This window comes from Panthera uncia, chromosome D4, assembly GCF_023721935.1.
Source record: "Panthera uncia isolate 11264 chromosome D4, Puncia_PCG_1.0, whole genome shotgun sequence".
NCBI classification, from domain to species: domain Eukaryota; kingdom Metazoa; phylum Chordata; class Mammalia; order Carnivora; family Felidae; genus Panthera; species Panthera uncia.
The window spans coordinates 21592552-21613053 of record NC_064807.1 but is presented as its reverse complement, the minus strand read 5'-3'; the positions used below and the strand labels follow the sequence as shown (position 1 = coordinate 21613053).

The 20502-nt window shown below is 36.8% G+C and overlaps 1 long non-coding RNA gene and 1 pseudogene across 1 annotated transcript in view; one reads left to right on the top strand and one right to left on the bottom strand.

Moving 5' to 3' along the window:
• LOC125934844 (uncharacterized) overlaps positions 1-20502 on the top strand; it is a 136919-nt gene that overhangs the window by 37328 nt on the left and 79089 nt on the right. The gene's annotated exons all lie outside the window — the stretch shown is intronic.
• LOC125928201 (uncharacterized) lies at positions 5124-5219 on the bottom strand (annotated as a pseudogene).

Here is a 20502-nt window from a genome sequence, read left to right as displayed (position 1 = left end):
CCTTCTCCTTGGGCATCTGAGTTCATGATGATGTCATTCTTCATGAGAGGGAGAATGTAAGTGAAGAAGCAGTTTTACTGGCATATATGGTGAATTCAGTTTTACCTCCATAGACTTGGACACACCTATATCATATTTAAGGAGATGGTTGGAGATGGATGGAGTTGGAGAAAAAAACCTTGGATAGTTTTGGTAATAAGGAAATTAATAGTGAAAAGAATATTTGGATGAGATAACTCAGGGACAGAATGTAGAGGAAGAAGAGCAGAGGCGCTTAGGGCAGAACCTTGGGAGAGTGTAGACATTCTGTAGCCATGGAAAGAATAGAAAATAACAAAGAAGGCAGAGAATAAGTATGGGGAGTTGTATTTAAGTATTTTATATAGAGAATGTAGAAAGATCTTCTAGTTTATGAGTCAAATAATCTGTGCTCTTGTGCTATTTCTAGGCATGTGGCCTTGGCTGTAGCACTTAATATCACTGAATTTTTATTTTCTCCAACACAAGATGAGGCTATGGCTCCTGCTGCCTGGCTTATAGGTTTATATTAGATAAGGTGATATATGTGAAAGTACCTTGGGAACACATCAAAGCACCATATAAATGTAAAATGTCATTACTATTTTCTAGACAATGAGTACTTTTGTCGCTTCTTTCCTCCTTTCCGCTGATGAAATGTTAAGTGGGCTTGTAATTTCAGCCTTATGTTATTGTATGATGTCCTCTTGCATGGAAAGAAAAATTGCTAACAAATTTACAGGACTGCCAAGTGGTCTAGGCCAAGAACTTTTAAGATATGAAACAGAGGACACACTACATTTTTAAAAACTGACTTTGACGCACACTTTAGTTCAGGCTGACACTGGGTTAGTACTAAGAAAATCAATTTTTGGAAATTTGGTTATGTGCTTGGCATCACTAAAAGCAATTGGAAGGAAATGGAGTTTCTAATTCAAAATGGATGGCTGAGTATAAATACAGTCTTAAATACAGTCCCAGTGGCAGGGATGCCTGCAAGCAAATTTAAACAGTCAGTGGAATTTGTTTTACTACCTGCTTCCATTTTTTTTTTTTTTTTTTTTTTACAGATTTTTCTCCTATTTCAGTCCTGTCTACTACATTTTCTCTACTTAACCTCCATTCTGAAGAGTTTTTCTGAGTCTGGGGAATATATCATGCGCTCATTCATTTTTAAGTGTTAAGATAGGAATATATTATTTCTTTTTTTCCCCTTTTTTAAAATATGAAATTTATTGTCAAATTGGTTTCCATACAACACCCAGTGCTCATCCCAACAGGTGCCCTCCTCAATGCCCATCACCCACCCTCCACTCCCTCCCACCCCCCATCAACCCTCAGTTTATTCTCAGTTTTTAAGAGTCTCTTATGGTTTGGCTCTCTCCCTAACTTTTTTTTCCCTTCCCCTCCCCCATGGTCTTCTGTTAATACGTTATTTCTTAAAGGCAGTTTTTATCAAAGAGTGCGATAGTGAATTACCCAGATGAGCAGACTCAGGTGATTTTGACCTCTGCTCCCATCAGAGAAGCACTGTGCTAAGAGCAATTAGTTCTTTAAACAGGTACACAAGGGGGCATCTGGGTGGCTCAGTCTGTTAAGCGTTTGACTTCAGCTCAGGCCATGGTCTGGTGGTACATGGGTTCAAGCCCAGCGTTAGGCTCTATGCTGATAGCTCAGAGCCTGGACCCTGCTTCGTGGATCCTGTCTCCCTCTCTCTCCACCCTTGCCCTGCTTGTGCTCTGTCTCCATCTCTCTCAAAAATAAATAAAACATTAGAAAAAAAAACAGGAATGGAAGAATTTTATATTATACAAAGGAATGGAAGAATTTTATATTTTACAAAGGAAATAAGTGAAACATCATTATAGTATGAAGGAAATAATTCTTAGAATTAAAAAAAAAACAACTTGATTTTTTCCCTCACTAATTAGACATACAGTGTTCTTAGCCAAGTCACTTAATCTCTTTGAAATTTCATTTGTCAATTTTTACAATGGATATAGTAGTAATAATAAAACCAGTAATCAAATAGAACCTACTTAATCTCACAGAGTAGTTGTGAGCATCAAGAGAGAAAAAAAGATTGTTGATGAAAGTAATTTTACAAGTCTGAAATAATATACTATAGTCATTTTTATTTTAGCTAACAAGGGCGTATCTTGAGGGGGATGCCTTTTAATATGTTTTATATTAAATTATATATTTTACTAATGCTCAGAAAGCCTGAGTTACAGATAGGTGGAATACATAAAAGCAAATACAACGTATTAATTACACATAGCTGAAATATAGATTTAGGTTTTTATTATTATGGATATATTTCAAGAAGAAGCTTAATATTGTATCAGAAATCCTGGGTTGGTGCTCCTTAAGTATTTATTGAATAGGTGAATACATTTGGAATAGATTTATTTCATATTGCTAGCACAGAGCTATTTTATATTTTCTCAAAAAAATCCTCATAAGGACAGAAAATATGAAAACTTTGTTAATACCTTATTGATATAGCATCATGCAGGAGTATTAATATCAGCATGACAGCATATCAATAGTAATATGATGAATGCAAAGAAATTCTGCCTTGAGGTCCATGCAAGCATCCACTTGAGCTTTATTCTTATGATTTAAAGGATCATTACCTATCAATTCAATTATAATTTTATCACAATGAAATGAGCATATGTCTGTCAATAACATTGTTTATTAATTCTTTTAAACAAACCTAGAATGTACTTAAGGGATCAGATCTATAACCATTGCACTCCTAAGGGAGCAGTTATTTTTCACTCCTGTGCTGAACGTTTTATTTAAATGCTTTCTAAAGTTACATGTAAGAGTTACTAAATAGGGCTTTGCATTAAGGGGTGAATTTTCTTATGTTTTTGGTTTACGGTAAGGATTGTATATTAGCTAGTCTTTCAGTGTAGAGCTGAAATTATCTGAAGTTATCTGAGGATGAATATTAGTAAATATTGTAGAATTCTTTTGTTCCTAATTCCCTCTTTCTTTCCCTTTCTTCCATTCTGCCTTGAGTCCCATCATAATTGTCATAACATTGATTGTCTTCTTTATGCAACAGAATGTATTAGGTAGAAAAAAGAGACTTAAAATCAGTGGTTTTTGGGGTGCCTGGGTGGCTCAGTTGGTTAAGCATCTGACTTTGGCTCAGGTCATGATCTCACCGTTTGTGAGTCTGAGCCCCACATCAGGCTCTGTGCTGACAGCTCGGAGCCTGGAGCCTGCTTCGGATTCTGAGTCTCCCTCTCTCTCTGCCCCTTCCCTGCTCATGCTCTGTCTCTCTGTCTCTCAAAAATAAATAAACATTGGAAAAAAATTTTTTTTAAAAAATCAGTGATTTTCAACTGAGGGTGATTTTGCCTCCAGGCATGCATTTTTAATATCTAGAGACATTTCTGTTTGTCATAACTGGGGGAGTATTAGTGGTATCTACTGGGTAGAGCTAGAGATGGTGTTCCACATCCCACAATAAAAGAAGCAATTTCCCACGACAAAGAATTATGTGTTCCAAAATCGCAGTAGTGTTGAGGTCGACAAAAGTCACCTTAAGTGATTTCCAGATTTACCACATACTCGGTATTGGCATCTTCTCTACAACATCCCTTCCAGGTGTTTTGCTGCCTTATTCCTTTACAACTTGTAATAAGAATTGAAGATGATAATTACGGGCAATATCCTTCCATGTATAGAAAGCACTGGAGTCTGTATTACTGCCCGTAGGTGTCTGTTTCTCCCATGGTCATCTTCAACATCTTGTGACAAAACACTGTTTATTAACTACACTATTATGGCCATACTTTAGGTTTTAAACGAACACAAACAGGATATTTTATACTTCTTTTCAGTAAGGATGATCTTAATAGAGGAGTGAAGGTCTGTTTTTACTACCTTTACTGTTTGTTTGTTGTTGTTGTTGTTGTTGTTGTTGTTGTTTTATTTGAGAAGTACTGTGGAGAGTGGCTGAGAGCACAAAACTGGAATCCATACTTTCTGGTTTGAAAACTGGCTCTCATGTTTATTTCTTGTGTGAAACCAGGCGAGTGTATCAACTTCTCTGTAAAATGGGAATTTTACATGGGATTGTGTAGATACTTACACTGATGTTAGAATTGTGACTATATTTCATCAGTGCAAAGATGTTATTGATTTAAAGCTGCAGCATTATTTTACATACCAACACGAAAGAGAAAATGCTGCCAATTAAATTATTATATTCCATCATGTGTAAGGCCTATTCCAATTTCAGAGGTTGTTCAAATGTGACCAAAAATGTGCATCTTAAGACCAATGAAATACAGTATATGTCAAATGTTTAGAACCATGCCTGACACTGAGTGTGCTCTAAATATCCATTAGTACTGGGGCGCCTGGGTGGCTCAGTCAGTTAAGCGGTTAAGCGTCTGACTTCGGCTCAGGTCACGATCTCACTGTCCGTGAGTTCGAGCCCCGCGTCAGGCTCTGTGCTTACTGCTCAGAACCTGGAGCCTGTTTCAGATTCTGTGTCTCCCTCTCTCTCTGACCCTCCCCTGTTCATGCTTTGTCTCTCCCTGTCTCAAAAATAAATAAAAAACGTTAAATATCCATTAGTACTTAAATTGATATATGTATAATATACTTCTAGAGTGAGAACAGGCAATACTGTTCAGAAAGCACCCCAGAACTACACCACTGCTGATCTTTTTCAGGAATAGGTTTTTTTGGGTTTTTTTTTTTTTTTTGGTTTTTTTTTGGTTTTTTTTTTCTTTCTTTTTTCTTTTTTTCCCTTTCTTTCTTTCTTTCTTTCTTTCTTTCTTTCTTTCTTTCTTTCTTTCTTCTGTTAGTATTTCTATTCCTAATGTTCTAAAGGACCATTAATGACATGAACAGAAGGAATATTAGATAAAGAACCCATTGAAAAAAATAAGTGCATCAACTAACTGTAAGCATCTAATAGGATGAGGAATTTGGAGTTGTAATGTCTTTTATCTATTTCTCTATTTGATTTGACTCTGTGTTCTGTGTCATAGACTGCTATATTTTCTTGACTGCCCTGAGTCATTCTCTTGGGCTTTCATTCTCTGTGAACATATGTTTATATTCCTCTTTTTATACTGTGTCTTCATTTTTCTATGTATGCCTTCTCAATTTTAAAGTGATAAGAACAGATACTACACTTTATCTTTGCCAAAAGGCTGAGAAGCGATGCCTTCTCAATTTTAATACTAACATCTAGAGGACAGGGGCCAGGTGTTAATACTTATTTAATATGTGGCACATTTTCAGATGTAGACCATGTGTAAGCTTATAATCTACAAATTGTTAGCCTCTTTTATACTGTGAGATGTAGAAAGCATAGATGTGCCGGGACTAGCAAGTAGACTAAGTCAATTGGTAAATTAGTCTCTACAGGACTTATGTGAGGTCAGAGTTCAGTGTGTCATATGCTCTGAACAGAGCACAGAAAGCATCCCTGTTCAGGAAGAGTAAGAATTTTTGACAATACTTCCTTTTAGTCCCATATCCTTATAAATTATTGGGTCTGAAGAAACCTTAACATTTGTTTCAGATGTGGAGCTGGTTTCTGATCATCCTTTCTCTTTCCTTTTTACAGCTCATTTTGACATGGCTGATGAATCTGGAGGGTGAAGGCAATTTTTAGAGCGCTACAAGTTTTGCCAGAGATAATGTTCAGATGTGTAAGCCAACCAGGGGTGCACTTAGAGTCATGTCTGTGGATATAAATTATGTCTGAGGCAGGTAAAGACAATAGCAAGCATGGAAGGAAACTGCTGGAGCTTTGTTTCCCAATGACCAAGCCCAAAAGGAAGAGCCCTGCATTCCAAGAACAGAATATTCAACCAAGGTGTTTGAAAACAAAACAAATCCAACCTGTTTTGGGATTTCAGGAATATGAGGATATATTCCTAAAATGGAGCATAGGCCATTATATATAGACTCTGGGCTGCAGAGGTGAGACAAATGTCCATACCACAAAAGTTTTATCAGATGTGCTGTTACTTTGCTCAGATCAGGTTACATATCAAGGACAATAGCAAATGGCAGATTGCTTGTTGCTATGTGGCTTATTGAACCCAATACACCATCAAACATGATCTAGGAACATAGCTCAAGGGTTTAGTGTTTTCCTGTTTATGCCAGTAGCTTTCAGAAATGTGGTCCTCTACCTAGAAATAGTAGTAAGAAAGCCAAAATGTAACCATAGCGCAAGAAAAGATTTTACTCTGCTAGTTATTGAATCTTAGAAAAGGGCTCTGTAATTTTACATCCTAATCTATCTCCCTTTCTGAAAGGACACTTATTTTAATACCTCCTGATCCTGGTTTTTATTTGGGCAGACGGCTGGAACATTAAGATAATATATTAACAACAGATGCACACCTTTCCCTGGACTTCACAGTGGGGTGGCTGCTGTCTCAAGAAATCATTAATGGAATTTAAAGTCTCTCACTTCCAGGTCATAGGTTTGAAAAGTGCTACTTTTGTCGTATTCAAAAATCATTACTATCTGGTATGTGTCATCATCATGAACTTAGTCCATACATATAATTGAGTACTAATAAATAGCAATGGTAAGCAGACAGGAAGTGATTTCACTTAAAAGTTGCCACATTGAATTACTATTCTGGGTGATGTTTTAAGTCGCCCTTAGACAGAGGCAACGTCATTTTGACTGAGGTTGACCGAATTCTTGTATCATCTTCACACACAATTCTTATGAGATAGGAAAACTAGACACCTTGGGTAGTAATTAGTTTTCCAACATATTAGTTTACTTTTAAGTATGTCTTTCAAATGTTATTTGCTGCTTAATAACACCTTGATTGGAAAGAAATAATAATGTGAAATACAGAAGAACTTAATGCATAGATTATAACATTCTAAAAGGTAACTTGCCTAGAAAATATTATTAATATATTTAGGAGCTTGGGGGGAAATATAGCATAAAGCCATTTCTAAGTGTTCTTTTTTAATATTTTTTGATTTTGAGACAGAAAGAGAGCATGCAAGCAGAGGAGGGGCAGAGAGAGAGGGAGACAGAGAGAGTCCCGAGCAGGCTCCACACTGCCAGTGTGGCTCTCCATTCTTAAAGTTCTTTTTAAAGATTATCTGAAGTTGCTTGAGAGAGGACAGGTATTTGATTATTTGGGGACATCTTCCCCTGCAGAGTGGAGTTAATTTACTTCCACAATTTTCCACATATGTATTTTTAAAACATTTATTTTTTAAACATTTTTTAAAATGTTTATTCATTTTTGAGAGACAGAGCACGAGTGAAGGAGGGGCAGAGAAAGAAGGAGACACAGAATCTGAAGCAGGCTCCAGGCTCTGAGCTGTCAGCACAGAGCCCGATGCGGGGCTCGAACCCACAAACTATGAGATCATGACCCGAGCCGAAGTCGGACGCTTAACCGACTGAGCCACCCAGGCGCCCCATTAATATTTTACATTTAAATCTGTGATCCATCTTGAGTTAATTTTTGTGGAAGGTGTGAAAGTTAGGTTGAGATCCATTTTATTGCATATGGATGCATATCTGAATACCATTTGTTGGAAGGCCATCCTTTCTCCATTGAATTGCTTTAGCACTTTTGTCAGAATTAATTGGCATATTTGTGTGGGTCTATTTCTGGGTTTTCTCTTCAGTTTCATTGACCTTTGTGTCTATCCTACCACTAGCATCACAGTGATTTGATCACTGAAGATTTATTGTAAATCTTAAAACTGGGAAGTATGAATCTTCCAACTCTCTCCCAGAATTGTCTCAGCTATTCTAGTTTCTTTGTCATTAAATATATATTTTAGAATAAGCTTGTCTATAACTGCAAGAAATAACCCAGCTGGGATTTTGATTGAAATTGTATTCAACACACAGGTCAATTTGGGAAGCACTGATATTTTAACTACGTTGAGTCTTGAAATCCATGCATATAATATGTCTCCAAATACTTTGGTTTCCTTTGATTTTTTTCAGTCATTACTTTTTAGTTTTAACATAAAGAACTTATACATGTTTTGTTAGATTTATACTTTTGTGTCAATTTTTGGAACTATTTACAAGTATATATATCATAATAAAATCACAATTTTATATATGTATATGGTTTAATTCAGTTTTCAGTTGTTTATTGCCAGTGAATAGAAGTGCAATTGATCAGTATGTGCTGATCTCACTACCAATTTGTTAGTACTAGAAGTTGGGATATTCTACATAAACAATCATGGTTTTTGTAAATAGAGACAGTACTACTTTTTGTCTGCAATCTGAATAGTTATTTGTCTTGCCTTATTTCACTGGCAGGGACTTCCATTACAGTGTTGAATAGGTGAAGTGAGAGTGTACTTTCTTGCCTTGTGTTCAACCTTAGAGAAAAAGCATTCAGTCTTTTACTATTAAGTAGCATGATGTCTTTAGGGTTTTGTGTGTGTCCTTTATCTAGCTGAGCAAATTCTCTTCCTAGTTTGCTTTGAATTTTTACATGACTGGATGTTTAATTTTGTGAAATGATTCTTCTGCATCAGTTAATATAATCCTGTGTCTTTTCTTCTTTAATATGGTGGATTACTTTGTTTTTTGAATATTAAACTAATGTTGCATTCCTAGGATAAACACCAATGAGTCATGGTGTGATCTTTTTGTATATTGCTGGATTTTGATTTTCTACTGTTATTTTAAGGATGTTTGCATATATGTTCATGCAGGATTTTGGTTGCAGTTCTCTCTCTCTCTCTCTCTCTCTCTCTCTCTCTCTGTCTCTTTTTCTCTTTTTCCCTCTGTACTGTTTTTGTCTCATTTTTGAATCAGGATAAATGCTGACCCCATAAAATTAGCTGGGAAGTGTTCCTTCCTCTTCTGCAGGACGTTGCTTAAAATTGTTATTATTTCTTTTTTACATGTTTCATAGAATTCTCCAGTGAAATCATCGGGGCCTGAAGATTTTTTGGGGGTGGGGGGAGACTGTACTAAAATGTAATTTCTTTAATAGTTATAGAATTATTCATATTATCTATTTCATCTTGAGGAAGTTTTAGTAGTTGTACTACCAAAGTTGTTTATAGTAGAACTTTTTTATTCTTTTGGTATCTGAATCCTCAGATTGGTAATTTTGTCTTAACTTTTTTTTGTCAGTCTTGTTAGAGGATTGATCATTTTCTTGATGTTTTAAGAAAATCAGCTTTTGTTTTCATTTATTTTCTTCTGGTTTCCATTTCACTGATATCTGTTCTTACTTTTATTATTTGGTTCCTTCTTCTTGTTTTAGGTTTATTTTACATTTATTTTTCTATTCTTAAAGATGAAGTTTAGATTATTGATTTCAACTTTGTTTTATTTTCTAATATAAGCATTACTGATATAAATTTCCCTATAAGAACACCTTTGGCAGTATCTCAGGAATTATTTTATTTTATTATTTATTTACTTACTTACTTTTAATGTTTTTTTTTTTAATTTTGAAAGAGAGAGAGAGAGAGAGACGGAGTGCGAACAGGGGAGGGACAGAGAGAGAGGGAGACACAGAATCCAAAGCAGTCTCCAGGCTCTGAGCCTTCAGCACAGAGCCGGATATGGGGCTCAAACCCGTGAACCGCAAGATCATGACCTAAGCTGAAGTTGGATGCTTAATCAACTGAGCCACTCAGGTGCTCTGGCAGTATCTCAGTATTTTAATATGCTGTATTTTCATTTTTAATTCAAATGTTTTCTAATCTCCCTCAGAATCTTTGTTTCATCCACGTATTGTTTAGAGTGGTAGTGTTTAAATTCCATGTGTGTGAGAGATTTTTATATTATTCTATTTTTCTAATATTTTCTAATATTCTATTATTAAAAATCTATTATGGGTTCTTCAGCTCAGGTCATGATCTCACAGTTTGTGGGTTTGAGCCTCGCGTCAGGCCCTGAGCTGACAGCTCAGAGCCTGGAGCCTCCTTCAGATTCTGTATCTCCCTCTCTGCCCCTCCTCTGCTTGCATTCTGTCTCTCTCAAAAATGAATAAACATTAAAAGAATTTTTTAAAAATCTGTTATGGTCAGGGAACATACTTTGCATGATTTTAATTATTTCAAATTTGTTAAAGTTTGTTTTATTTTTAAAATTTTTATCGATTGATTGAAGTATAGTTAGTACACAAGGTTACATTAGCTTCAGGTGTAGAACATAATGATTTGACAAGTCTGTATGTTATGCTGTGCTCACCGCAAGTGTATCTACCATCTGTCACCATACAATACTATTAGAATACCATTGACTTTATTGCCTGTGCTGTACCTTTTGTTCCCATGACCTATTCATTCCTTAACTGGAAGCCTGTATCTTCACTCCCTTTACCATTTTGCTCGTCCTCCCATCCCCATTCTTTATGGAAATCATCACTTTATTCTTTGTATTTTTAGGTCTGATTCTGTTTTTTTCTTGGTTTGTTTATTCATGTTTTGTTTTTTAGATTCCACATATGTGTGAAATCATATAGTATTTGTCTTTCTTAGTCTGACTTATTTCAATTAGCATATGCTCTTGAAGTCCATCTACATTGCTGCAAATGGCAAGATTTCATTTTATTTATGGCCGAGTAATATTCCATTGTGTATATATGCCACATCTTCTTTATCCATTCATCTATGGATGGACACAAGGGTTGCTCCCATATCTTGGCTACTGCAGAGAACGTTGCAATAAACATATGGTTTATCTTGTTTAGTGTTGTATACAGACTTGAAAAAATATGTATTTTGATGGTTTGGGATGAAATGCTCTATACATATTAGAGTTAGTTGATGACATTGTTCATTTCTATCTCCTAGCTGATTTTCTGTCTACTTATTCCATCCGTTACTGAGAGATGAGAGTTGAAGTCTGAAAGTAGAATTGTGTATTTGTCTATTTCTCCATTCAGATCAGTCAATCTTTGAATCTATGTTGTTAGGTATGTGACAGTTAGAATTGTTCTGTCCTCTTGATGAATTGACCCTTTTATCATTATGTAATATACCTCTTCTACCCTGGAAATATTCTTTACTCTGAAGGTTAGCTTGTCTGATAATAATAGTCATGTCAGATTTCTTTTGATTAGTGCTTACATTGAATGTCTTTTCCATCCTTTTACTTGTAACTCACCCATGTCATTTCAATTGAGGTAAGATTTTTGCAAACGGGATGTAGTTGGTTCATGTTTTGTATCCATTCTGAGAATCTCTGTTGTTTAATTGGCACATTTGTACCATTTGCTTTTAATGGAGTTAGTGACATATTTAGATTTAGGCCTACCATTTAAAAACCTGTTTTCTATTTGTTCTTCCTTTTTCTGTACTTCAGTATTCCCCTTCCTGCCTTCTCTTGGGATATTTGAATCCTTTTTTAGTATTTCATTTTAATTTAGCAATTGTGCTTTTCTCTATGCGCCTTTGTATAGTTTTTCTCCACGTAGCCTTAGAAATTACAAAATACATATTTAACCTCTCATAACATACTTAAAACTAGTATTTTCCATTTTATTTGGAAGATAGCAAACTTACCGTCTATTGCTGAGGTTGGATAATTCCTATTGCTTGTCTTCCTCTTCATCAACCCTGTCCTCCACCATCTCCATTCTGCTCTTTAGCTCATCTGGTGAGGTTTTGTTTTGTTTTTGAGTTTGTTGCCGTTTTAGTCCTAATATTCTATTTGGTTTTGTTTATATCTTCCATTTGTTTGCCTAGGAGTTCTATCTTTTTATTTAACTCAAGAGTACTTGCCTTTACTTTCTAGTGTGTATATATATATTTTTAACATTTTTATTTTATTTTATTTTTGAGACAGAGAGAGACAGAGCATGAACAGGGGAGGGTCAGAGAGAGGGAGACACAGAATTGGAAGCAGGCCCCAGGCTCTGAGCTGTCAGCACAGAGCCCGACGCGGGGCTCGAACCCATGGACCGTGAGATCATGACCTGAGCCGAAGTCGGCCGCTTAACTGACTGAGCCACCTAGGCGCCCCTGTATATATTTTTTAAAAACACTATTTGCTACATATTTTTAAAGCATGTGCGTTCATAATAATTTCTGGTTTTTGATTTCAATTTTTCAGTGCATCAGAAGTTACTCTTAACTGGTTATCCTAAATTATCCAGAAAAATATTTTGATTCCTGATTATTGACAAATATTGTCATCACAAGTGAGATAAAAGAGTTAAAAGAGTTATCTAACGAAGATAGCCTCGTCTCTCCACATCACTCAATGATAAGGTTGACTAGGGAGGAGAAACCAGGGAAAAGTGCACCAGGCCCAAATGGACAAAACTTTGGAAAGGGGGGAGCACATGTTTCTAAGGTGGCCAACTCACAGCTGAAGCTTGGACGCTCAGATATACAACTTGCTCATTACTCAGATCATGATTTTAGATGCCTCTCTCTTGAAATTCCTTGAAATAATGAGCAAAGCAATTTAATTGGCACTCAGCAATGTGCAAGTCTTAGTTTAAGAGTGCTAAGTAATCAGTATCATGGACGTGAGGAAAACACCAAGAGCGTGAGATTTTTCTAACTTGTCACTAGAGATTGGGAATTATTTGTGGAATAATGGTAGGATAGCTGTCACAGTGTTTTCCCTTTTATCTGCCATGTCCCGTAAATAGGACTGTTTCTGTTAAAGGTGCCTGTTTCTAACGCGTGCTTAATTTGATTGAGGCGGGGCGTGGGCAGGCTTGAAATAGGCTGAAATTGTCAGCTCTGTCGTCATCTCGTGTCCTACTGACAAGCTGAGAACCTCAGCAGGACAAAGTTAGCAAGTTGTTTGTGAGAATAAAACTAGAATGTAGTAACTGCTCTGTCTGTGGGGCACCGGCCATCTCTTCTGCCCGTTTCCGATCCTCTCAGCCCCACATGCCTGTGGATCAGCTGTTTCTGTGGGCTTTGACAAATGTCATACCCATGGGATCCAACAGTGTCTCACCTCTGCTTCAGGGATTCCCTGTTTACTGAAGGTGGGGACACTGTAGGGTTCTGAATGCCAGCAAGAGTTCACGCCTGGTGTAGCAAACATGTTGGTGGGTGGAAGCTGCTTGCAAATCACTTCCCTCTCCCCTTTCTCTGTGCACTCAAAGAATAGTCCTGAGATGTAGTTTATATGGTTTCTTAAGAGGGAGGGCTCAGGAAATCAAACTATCAATTGCATTTATTTATTTTTTTTAATTTTATTTTTAATTTTTAAAAATTTACATCCAAACTAGTTAGCATATAGTGCAACAATGATTTCAGGAGTAGATTCCTTAGGGCCCCTTCCCCATTTAGCCCATCCCCCCTCCCACAACCCCTCCAGTTTGTTCTCCATATTTATGAGTCTCTTCTGTTTTGTCCCCCTCCCTGTTTTTATATTATTTTTGTTTCCCTTCCCTTATGTTCATGTTTTGTCTCTTAAAGTCCTCATATGAGTGAAGTTGTATGATTTTTGTCTTTCTCTGACTAATTTCTAATACCCTCCAGTTCCATCCACATAGTTGCAGATGGCAAGATTTCATTCTTTTTGATTGCCGAGTGATACTCCATTGTATATAGATACCACATCTTCTTTATCCATTCATCCTACGATGGACATTTGGGCTCTTTCCATACTTTGGCTATTGTCGAGAGTGCTGCTATACACATGGGGGTGCGTGTGTCCCTTCGAAACAGCACACCTGCATCCCTTGGATAAATGCCTAGTAGTGCAATTGCTGGGTGGTAGGGTAGTTCTATTTTTAGTTTTTTGAGGAACCTCCATCCTGTTTTCCAGAGTGGCTGCACCAGCTTGCATTCCCATCAATTGCATTTATTGGTAGCAGCCACCTCAAACAATTTCTTACCAGCTCCACCTCCGTCCCTGCTTCAATCTCCTTGTGTCTCTTCTGCTCCCTGGTATTGCAGTCCCTAATCACACATTAGCACTTAAAGCTATGTCTAATGTTCTATTTTCTGAGGAACGTTGGCCAAGACACATAACATTATTACTTAATTAAGAGGCCCATGTGAAATATAATAAAATATGAGATAAGCATTTCCAGTTAATATGGATATTAAATGATTATGTGTAGTTTACTGCAAGGAAATTTGTTTGCTTCACTTTTCAAATTTAATTTTCACTTCCTCTTTCTACTGCTGCACACTCCAGGGGACCCTGGGCTTCAGCTTTTTAACAGGTGTGTGCTGGGGAATCTGTACTCAGTAAATAGTTGTTAATTACCCTTGAGTTGTTTTAATAGACACTTAAGCAATACATAATATGGAGGTAAAACTGATTTTTATATCCCCTCCGAATTGCATAACACACTACAAACAAGTTTATAATATCTTTGGGTCTTTAAAATAGTCATGTGAGGTAAGCAGGCAAGCAGGTTTATTTATCTCATATAGGAATGTAAGTGGGCTTCAGGGAGGTAAAGAGATTTATCTTACGTCACAGAGGAGATAACTGTCAGAACCAGAGTCATAGGTTCACCAAAATTTGTTCTTTCCCCTTTGATCTCTTTTATGTCGGGTGTTCACAGTCATGGGGTCTTGTAAAAGGATATTTTGAATTCATCTATTGGAACCTCTGTAACACAGTCTGATCTTTCAGTTGATGTTAATTGTTAAAAAGTCTTTCTAGTTTAGGGGCACCTGGGTGGCTCAGTTGGTCGAGCGTCCGACTTCAGCTCAGGTCATGATTTCGTGGTTCGTGAGTTGGAGCCCTGAGTCGGGCTCTGAGCTGAGTTGGAGCCCTGAGTCAGGCTCTGTGCTGACAGCTCAGAGCCTGGACCCTGCTTAGGATTCTGTGTCTCCATCTCTCTCTCCCCCTCCCCCACCCATACTCTGTCTCTCCCTCTCTGGCTCTCTCTCTCTCTCTAAAATAAACATTAAATTTTTAAAAATCTTTCTAGTTTATGTAACAAAATAGGAAATATATAATACTGTGGCAATGTCAACTTGAAATAAATTAATCAATTCTATCAAAGAAGGAAGCTGCAATTCACCTAGACTTTCACCTTGATACATCCTATGCCCTTTTATGAATGGCTACTATCCTAAATTTATTTCATTTGTTTATTTTTAAAAGTATAGTTTCAAAGCTCTTTGCTTCTTTCCTCCAATCTTTGCACATCCTTATTAAAGCTCTTATTGGAACAATTGGTGAGTTTGGCTAGTTTTATAAATAATAGGAGAGCTTTCTGTTCTGTTTATTGAGCATAGTCTTATACTGCTGTAGGGGGAATTTATATCCATAGTTCTAATATGTATTATTGAGATATATAAGCATAAATAATCAGTATATGAAAAGCAAACACATTATGTCGAAAGTATATAATATGCATAATGTGTTATAAATAACTATATAGTTTATTTTTTATATATCTGGACTAATCTTAATACCATGAGGGTTAAATAGTATTTTGAAATATAAAATATTTTAAAAGATTTTTGACAAGCTAAATTAAATGAAATACAGTATCTCTTTACATTTTTTTTTTCTCTTTTTGGTAGTTAGTGTCTGTTTTTCACCGTGAGATCTCTCAAATGATGGTGGAGACATAAAATGTGTAATAATTAGTTACTGCTTAGGTATCAACAAATCCTAGTTCAGTACTTTCTGTATGTACAATAAAGGGGAAACCGAAGTATTTTTTTCTGTGTGTCAACATTCTCACTCCTCGTACTTCATTAAATCAAGATGATATAAATCCCTGAAGACTGAAGTACAAATTTTAGAGCTGTATTGATTTAACCTTCCCTTTGTAAATATTTCGTACTTCTATAATGTGCAAATGTAGTCTCACACAGAACAAAGGATTGTGCTTTCCTGTTAGTATGCAGAGGGGTAACTGACAGCTTTTATTATACCTTTTGGAAAATAATACATATGAAAATGTATAAGAATATTTTGTCATTATTATGGATGTCAAGAAAAATTGATGAAATGTTGTTTTTAAAGCAAGATTCTGTAGAGAATACTTTAAATGTACCATTTTCAAATATAAATCCATTTGCCTTTTACAATTTAAAATGTTTTCTCTTAATATTTTAAAAATTACTTATTGGTTCTTTTCAAATGAAGGGCTTTTTTGTTGTTGGTGGTCTTTTATTTCTCTGTCATGACACTGTGAGGAAACTCAGGATTTAAATATGTGATATTCTGGTAATTTCCATAGCAGCACACGGTAAAGTCATGGGGGTATAAAATAAATATTTCATTGAAGGATCCATCAAGAGGAAGTAACCTTTCTCATCTAAGAGTTGGGAGTAAGGCTGTAAAAATGACAACTATGTTATACTACTGTTTAATGTTTTTTTAAAGCTTTATATGAAAATAAAGCCATAGTCAACCTAGAAGGTCTTTGTGAATGGTGATATATCAAGACATAACAAAAGTAGTTTTCTGCTGCCAGAGAAATGACATCAAAGCGGATGATTATTTGTTATTTCAGTACTTAGTTTGCTAAGAGGGAGTCAGAGAAAATGGATCTTTGGGTGAACAAGTAGGGGCTAGTATCATGAGATATTCGCATGACCTACTTTTATTAAAGAAAAAGTTTGGTAATTACACACACACACACACACACACACACTTTAAGAATATTATAGACTTATAAAATGGCCACTTAGTGCACTGAACCCAAAATTCAGTGTATACCGAGGCCAACTACATTCAGAACTCTAAGAATAGAGGAATGAGGTTCATCTACAAAGACAGTTTCTGCAAACGGGCCTGGCCTTTCACCGGAAGGCATCAGTACAGATAGACTTTTCAGTATTTAATCTGTGCTGAATTTTCTTACAAAATTTTCCCATGAAAATATAATAATACAGGTATGTAAAAGGAAGGGTAATTATCTTCAGTTTCTTGTACTAAGACTGGATGACTAGCTTTAATTAGCGTATCAGTGGGGTGTGTGTTTATGTGTTGTGTTGTGTGTATGCGAGTGTTCACACATATGCGCGTGTGATATTGCAGTATGTAATCTCATTTACAGTGAGTTTTATTTTCCTCGAGACAAGTTTAGGCTTTATTGATTTTAACATTTCTGATTATTCATTCATAGTGTTTTCTATAGAGAACGTCTAGATTTCCCATGACATATTAAAATTAAAGCATGGGAAAGTATGACCACTCACAAATGTCCCTTCAAGCCTGTCCTTTTATCATTGAATATATGTATAGGAGATCATTCTATTTAGGAATCGTAGCCATTTTGTGAGCTCAAAGTCTACTTTTTCTTATTTTCAACTCCTTTCCACATACATATTTCCAAGTCAAACTGTGGATACCTATGTTCCCAATCTATCATAATAACTGAAACACAGTTACTCATTTCATTTAAAAAGAATTTACTGATCACTTACAATGTGCCAAATATGTCCTTCAATGTAAGTTGGGGTGTAGAAAGATTTGTGTCTTGAGGACAATCTGCTTCACTTATCTGCCCCCTTCCTAGGTTTTAAAAAGAGCCAGGTATGATGTACTGACTTCTTAGAAGATGTAAATTATTTTTACTGGGGGTATGAAAATAAATATTTCATTAAAAAATACAATGAAGGGGCAATTTTCTCATCTAAGGGTTGGGGGTTCTTTCTTTCCTTTTTCTTTTTTTAGGTGAGTCCCCCCACCTCCCATGTAGTGGGACCCTTTTTTGCTGGTATGACCCATGGCCGCAGCCTCAGGGCCAGTCTCCAGGATATGTCTAGGATCCTCTCAGGCTCACACCTGCCCATGGCTTTTGGGAAGGCCCTGGGTTGATTTCCTAGCCCCAGTGTCCTATGGTGGCCCCAGCAAAGCAGGAGCCAGGTGTGTAGTCAACAGAAAGTACTGTATCTGTTTATTTGTTTCATTTATTCAACATGCAAATGAACGGAAACAAATGTTTCTTGAACATCTGGACTATGATGTGGGTTCTAAGAGGTAGAGCCTTCTTGCCTCCTCAAAGGCACGGTGGTCCTCAGTGCTGGTTGAGGGATGATGATGTTGTTTCTCTGGGCTTGGGCTTCCTACCTGACTCTTCTCTGCTTTTGTGACTAAGCTCTAAAGGTTTAGCATAGTTTGGCAAGGAACCCTTGAAAATTCAGCCACCTAAATTCTTTAGGCAGTCAAAAAAGTGCTGGGAGGGGCACCTGGGTGGCTCAGTTGGTTAAGTGTCTGACTTTGGCTCAGGTCATGATCTTACGGCTTGTGAGTTCAAGCCCCACATCGGGCTCTGTGCTGACAGCTCAGAGCCTGGAACCTGATTTCAGCTTCTGCCTCTCTCTCTGTCTCTCTCTCTCTCTCTCTCTCTGCTCCTCCCCAACTCATGCTCTGTCTCTGCCTCTCAAAAATAAATGAACATTAAAAAATGTAAAAGAAAAAAAAAAGTGCTGTGAGACACTGAGTGAAAGGGCGATCTTTAGGATTAAATGAGAAAGTATTACGTAAAATGCCAAAAGGTGCCCAGCACAGAGAAACACTTAAAGTTACTATTTGCTATTATTATTTATCAGAGCACATTTTTGTATGAAATGGTGTTTCTAAATGTGGGTATTTCAGATACAGATTTAAGTAAAAGTTGTGCTAGGTACTGTGATGGCTGCTTTCTTAGATGTTGCCTCATATAATTCCTAAAACTATCTTTCAACTCTGGAAACATTTTTCCTTTTTTAATAAATTAGCAATCTGAGTTTCAGTGGTTAAACAAGGCTAAACCGCTTGTTTAATGTCACACATTAAATGTCTTCAAATTCCAAGTTTAGTGTTCTTTGATGTGCATTAATAATAATTATAATATCAATATTTATTAGGCACTGAATCTGTATAGGCATTATATTCAGTTAATCACATATTATATCACTTAATCCTCCCAATATATCCATGAGGAAGCTGCCAAAGACTCAGTTAAGATTCAAGGAAGCCAAACTGTTAGCCTACACGGGTCAGGGGCGTAGAGTTAGGATTTAAATCTGAATCCATGCGATTCTGAAATCAGTGGTTGTCCTACTCCTTTACGATAGCCATTGTTTCTGAAGATGTTCCTACGAAAGGAGAGTCATCTGAGCAGAAGAAACACACATATTTTGCCTCACTGTGACACACTGTTGACAGCTTCTTACATGTCACGGGCTGGGTACCACTGGCCTGCAATCTCTCATTTGGTTGTTGATTGAACTGCCCTCGGGACTCCAGAAATGTCTTTGGCATCTTTGACTCCATGTCCTTCCTCTCTTTCTTTATTGGTGTAACTCCCACACATTCTCCAGCCTTGCAATAGCCGAGACCTCTTCCGGGAAGTCTTTCCTTCTATGCCCAGTCTCAACAGCACTGCGTTCTGATGATGCTCTGGGCCAATGTCCATCACCCACCAACCCCAGAGCTCTCCTTCCCTCCCTCCTCCATTGAATTAGGTCTTTAAAGGTCATATCCACCACAGAGCCTAGAATATGGAAGGTGCTTAAAAATTTTTTGAATGAGCAAATAAAAATTACTTTTTACCAGTATCTTTTGCTATTCCTCTCTCAGCAGTGATTCATTCTTCAGCAAAAACAATTTCTTATTTCTTTCTTATTTAAGGAAGTTTTACCAGGTCATTCTGGATTTCACATATCAATTCTTGGTTCTTAAGCCCCCATTACTCCTGCTCTTTCCAGCTTTGGAAAGTGACATTTTTTCAGGGACTACATTTTGGGATCCTTTTTATTCTGGTCTGAATTCCCGGCTGCCTCTGTCTTTGGGTGGTCTCTCTCTCTATAAACAAAACATAAACAAAAACAAAAAAAATCATGTCCCAAGCTGTTCGTGAGTGGACTATCACATAAATGGAAAATCACAAATGCTAATGCTTTGAATCACTTCTGACCCAGAGGATGAGGGAAGGGAGTGTGACCAGAGTGACTTGTGTGCTATATACATCACTAGATTATGGTGTTTTAAGTTGACTCGAGGCTAGGCTGTTTTAATTGGCCACAAACTAAGCTCTGCTCTGGGTGACTAGGGAATTACTTACTGGTATAATTTCAGTTATCTTACCACATTCTTTCCCTTAATTAGATGCTCCAGAAACCAGTGTTGGAATTAGCTACTAGAGATAGCCATCACAATGAAGGGCTTTGCAGGGACTTGAGACATGACACATATCCCTGGAGAAAACTGCTACATTATTATCACTAGAAACACATAAAAGACCCGATAGCATATTGGCAATGGACCAGGCTATGCACTCTGTCAGGTCTCAGTTCAAATCCTATTTCTGCAATTTTGTAGAAGCTATCATCTTGGACAAGTTATTTAACTTCCCTGAAGTCCAATGTAGTCATCTTTAAGTACATAATCATAGTTTATTAAAATTTGATTGCATACTGTCTACATGCAGTAGCCACTCAATAAATAGTGGGTCATACAAATACATGTTTTTAAATAATTTTTTAATGTTTATTTATTTTTGAGAGAGAGAGAGAGATTTATTTTTGAGAGAGAGAGGGAGACACAGAATACAAAGCAAGCTCCAGGGTCTGAGCTGTCAG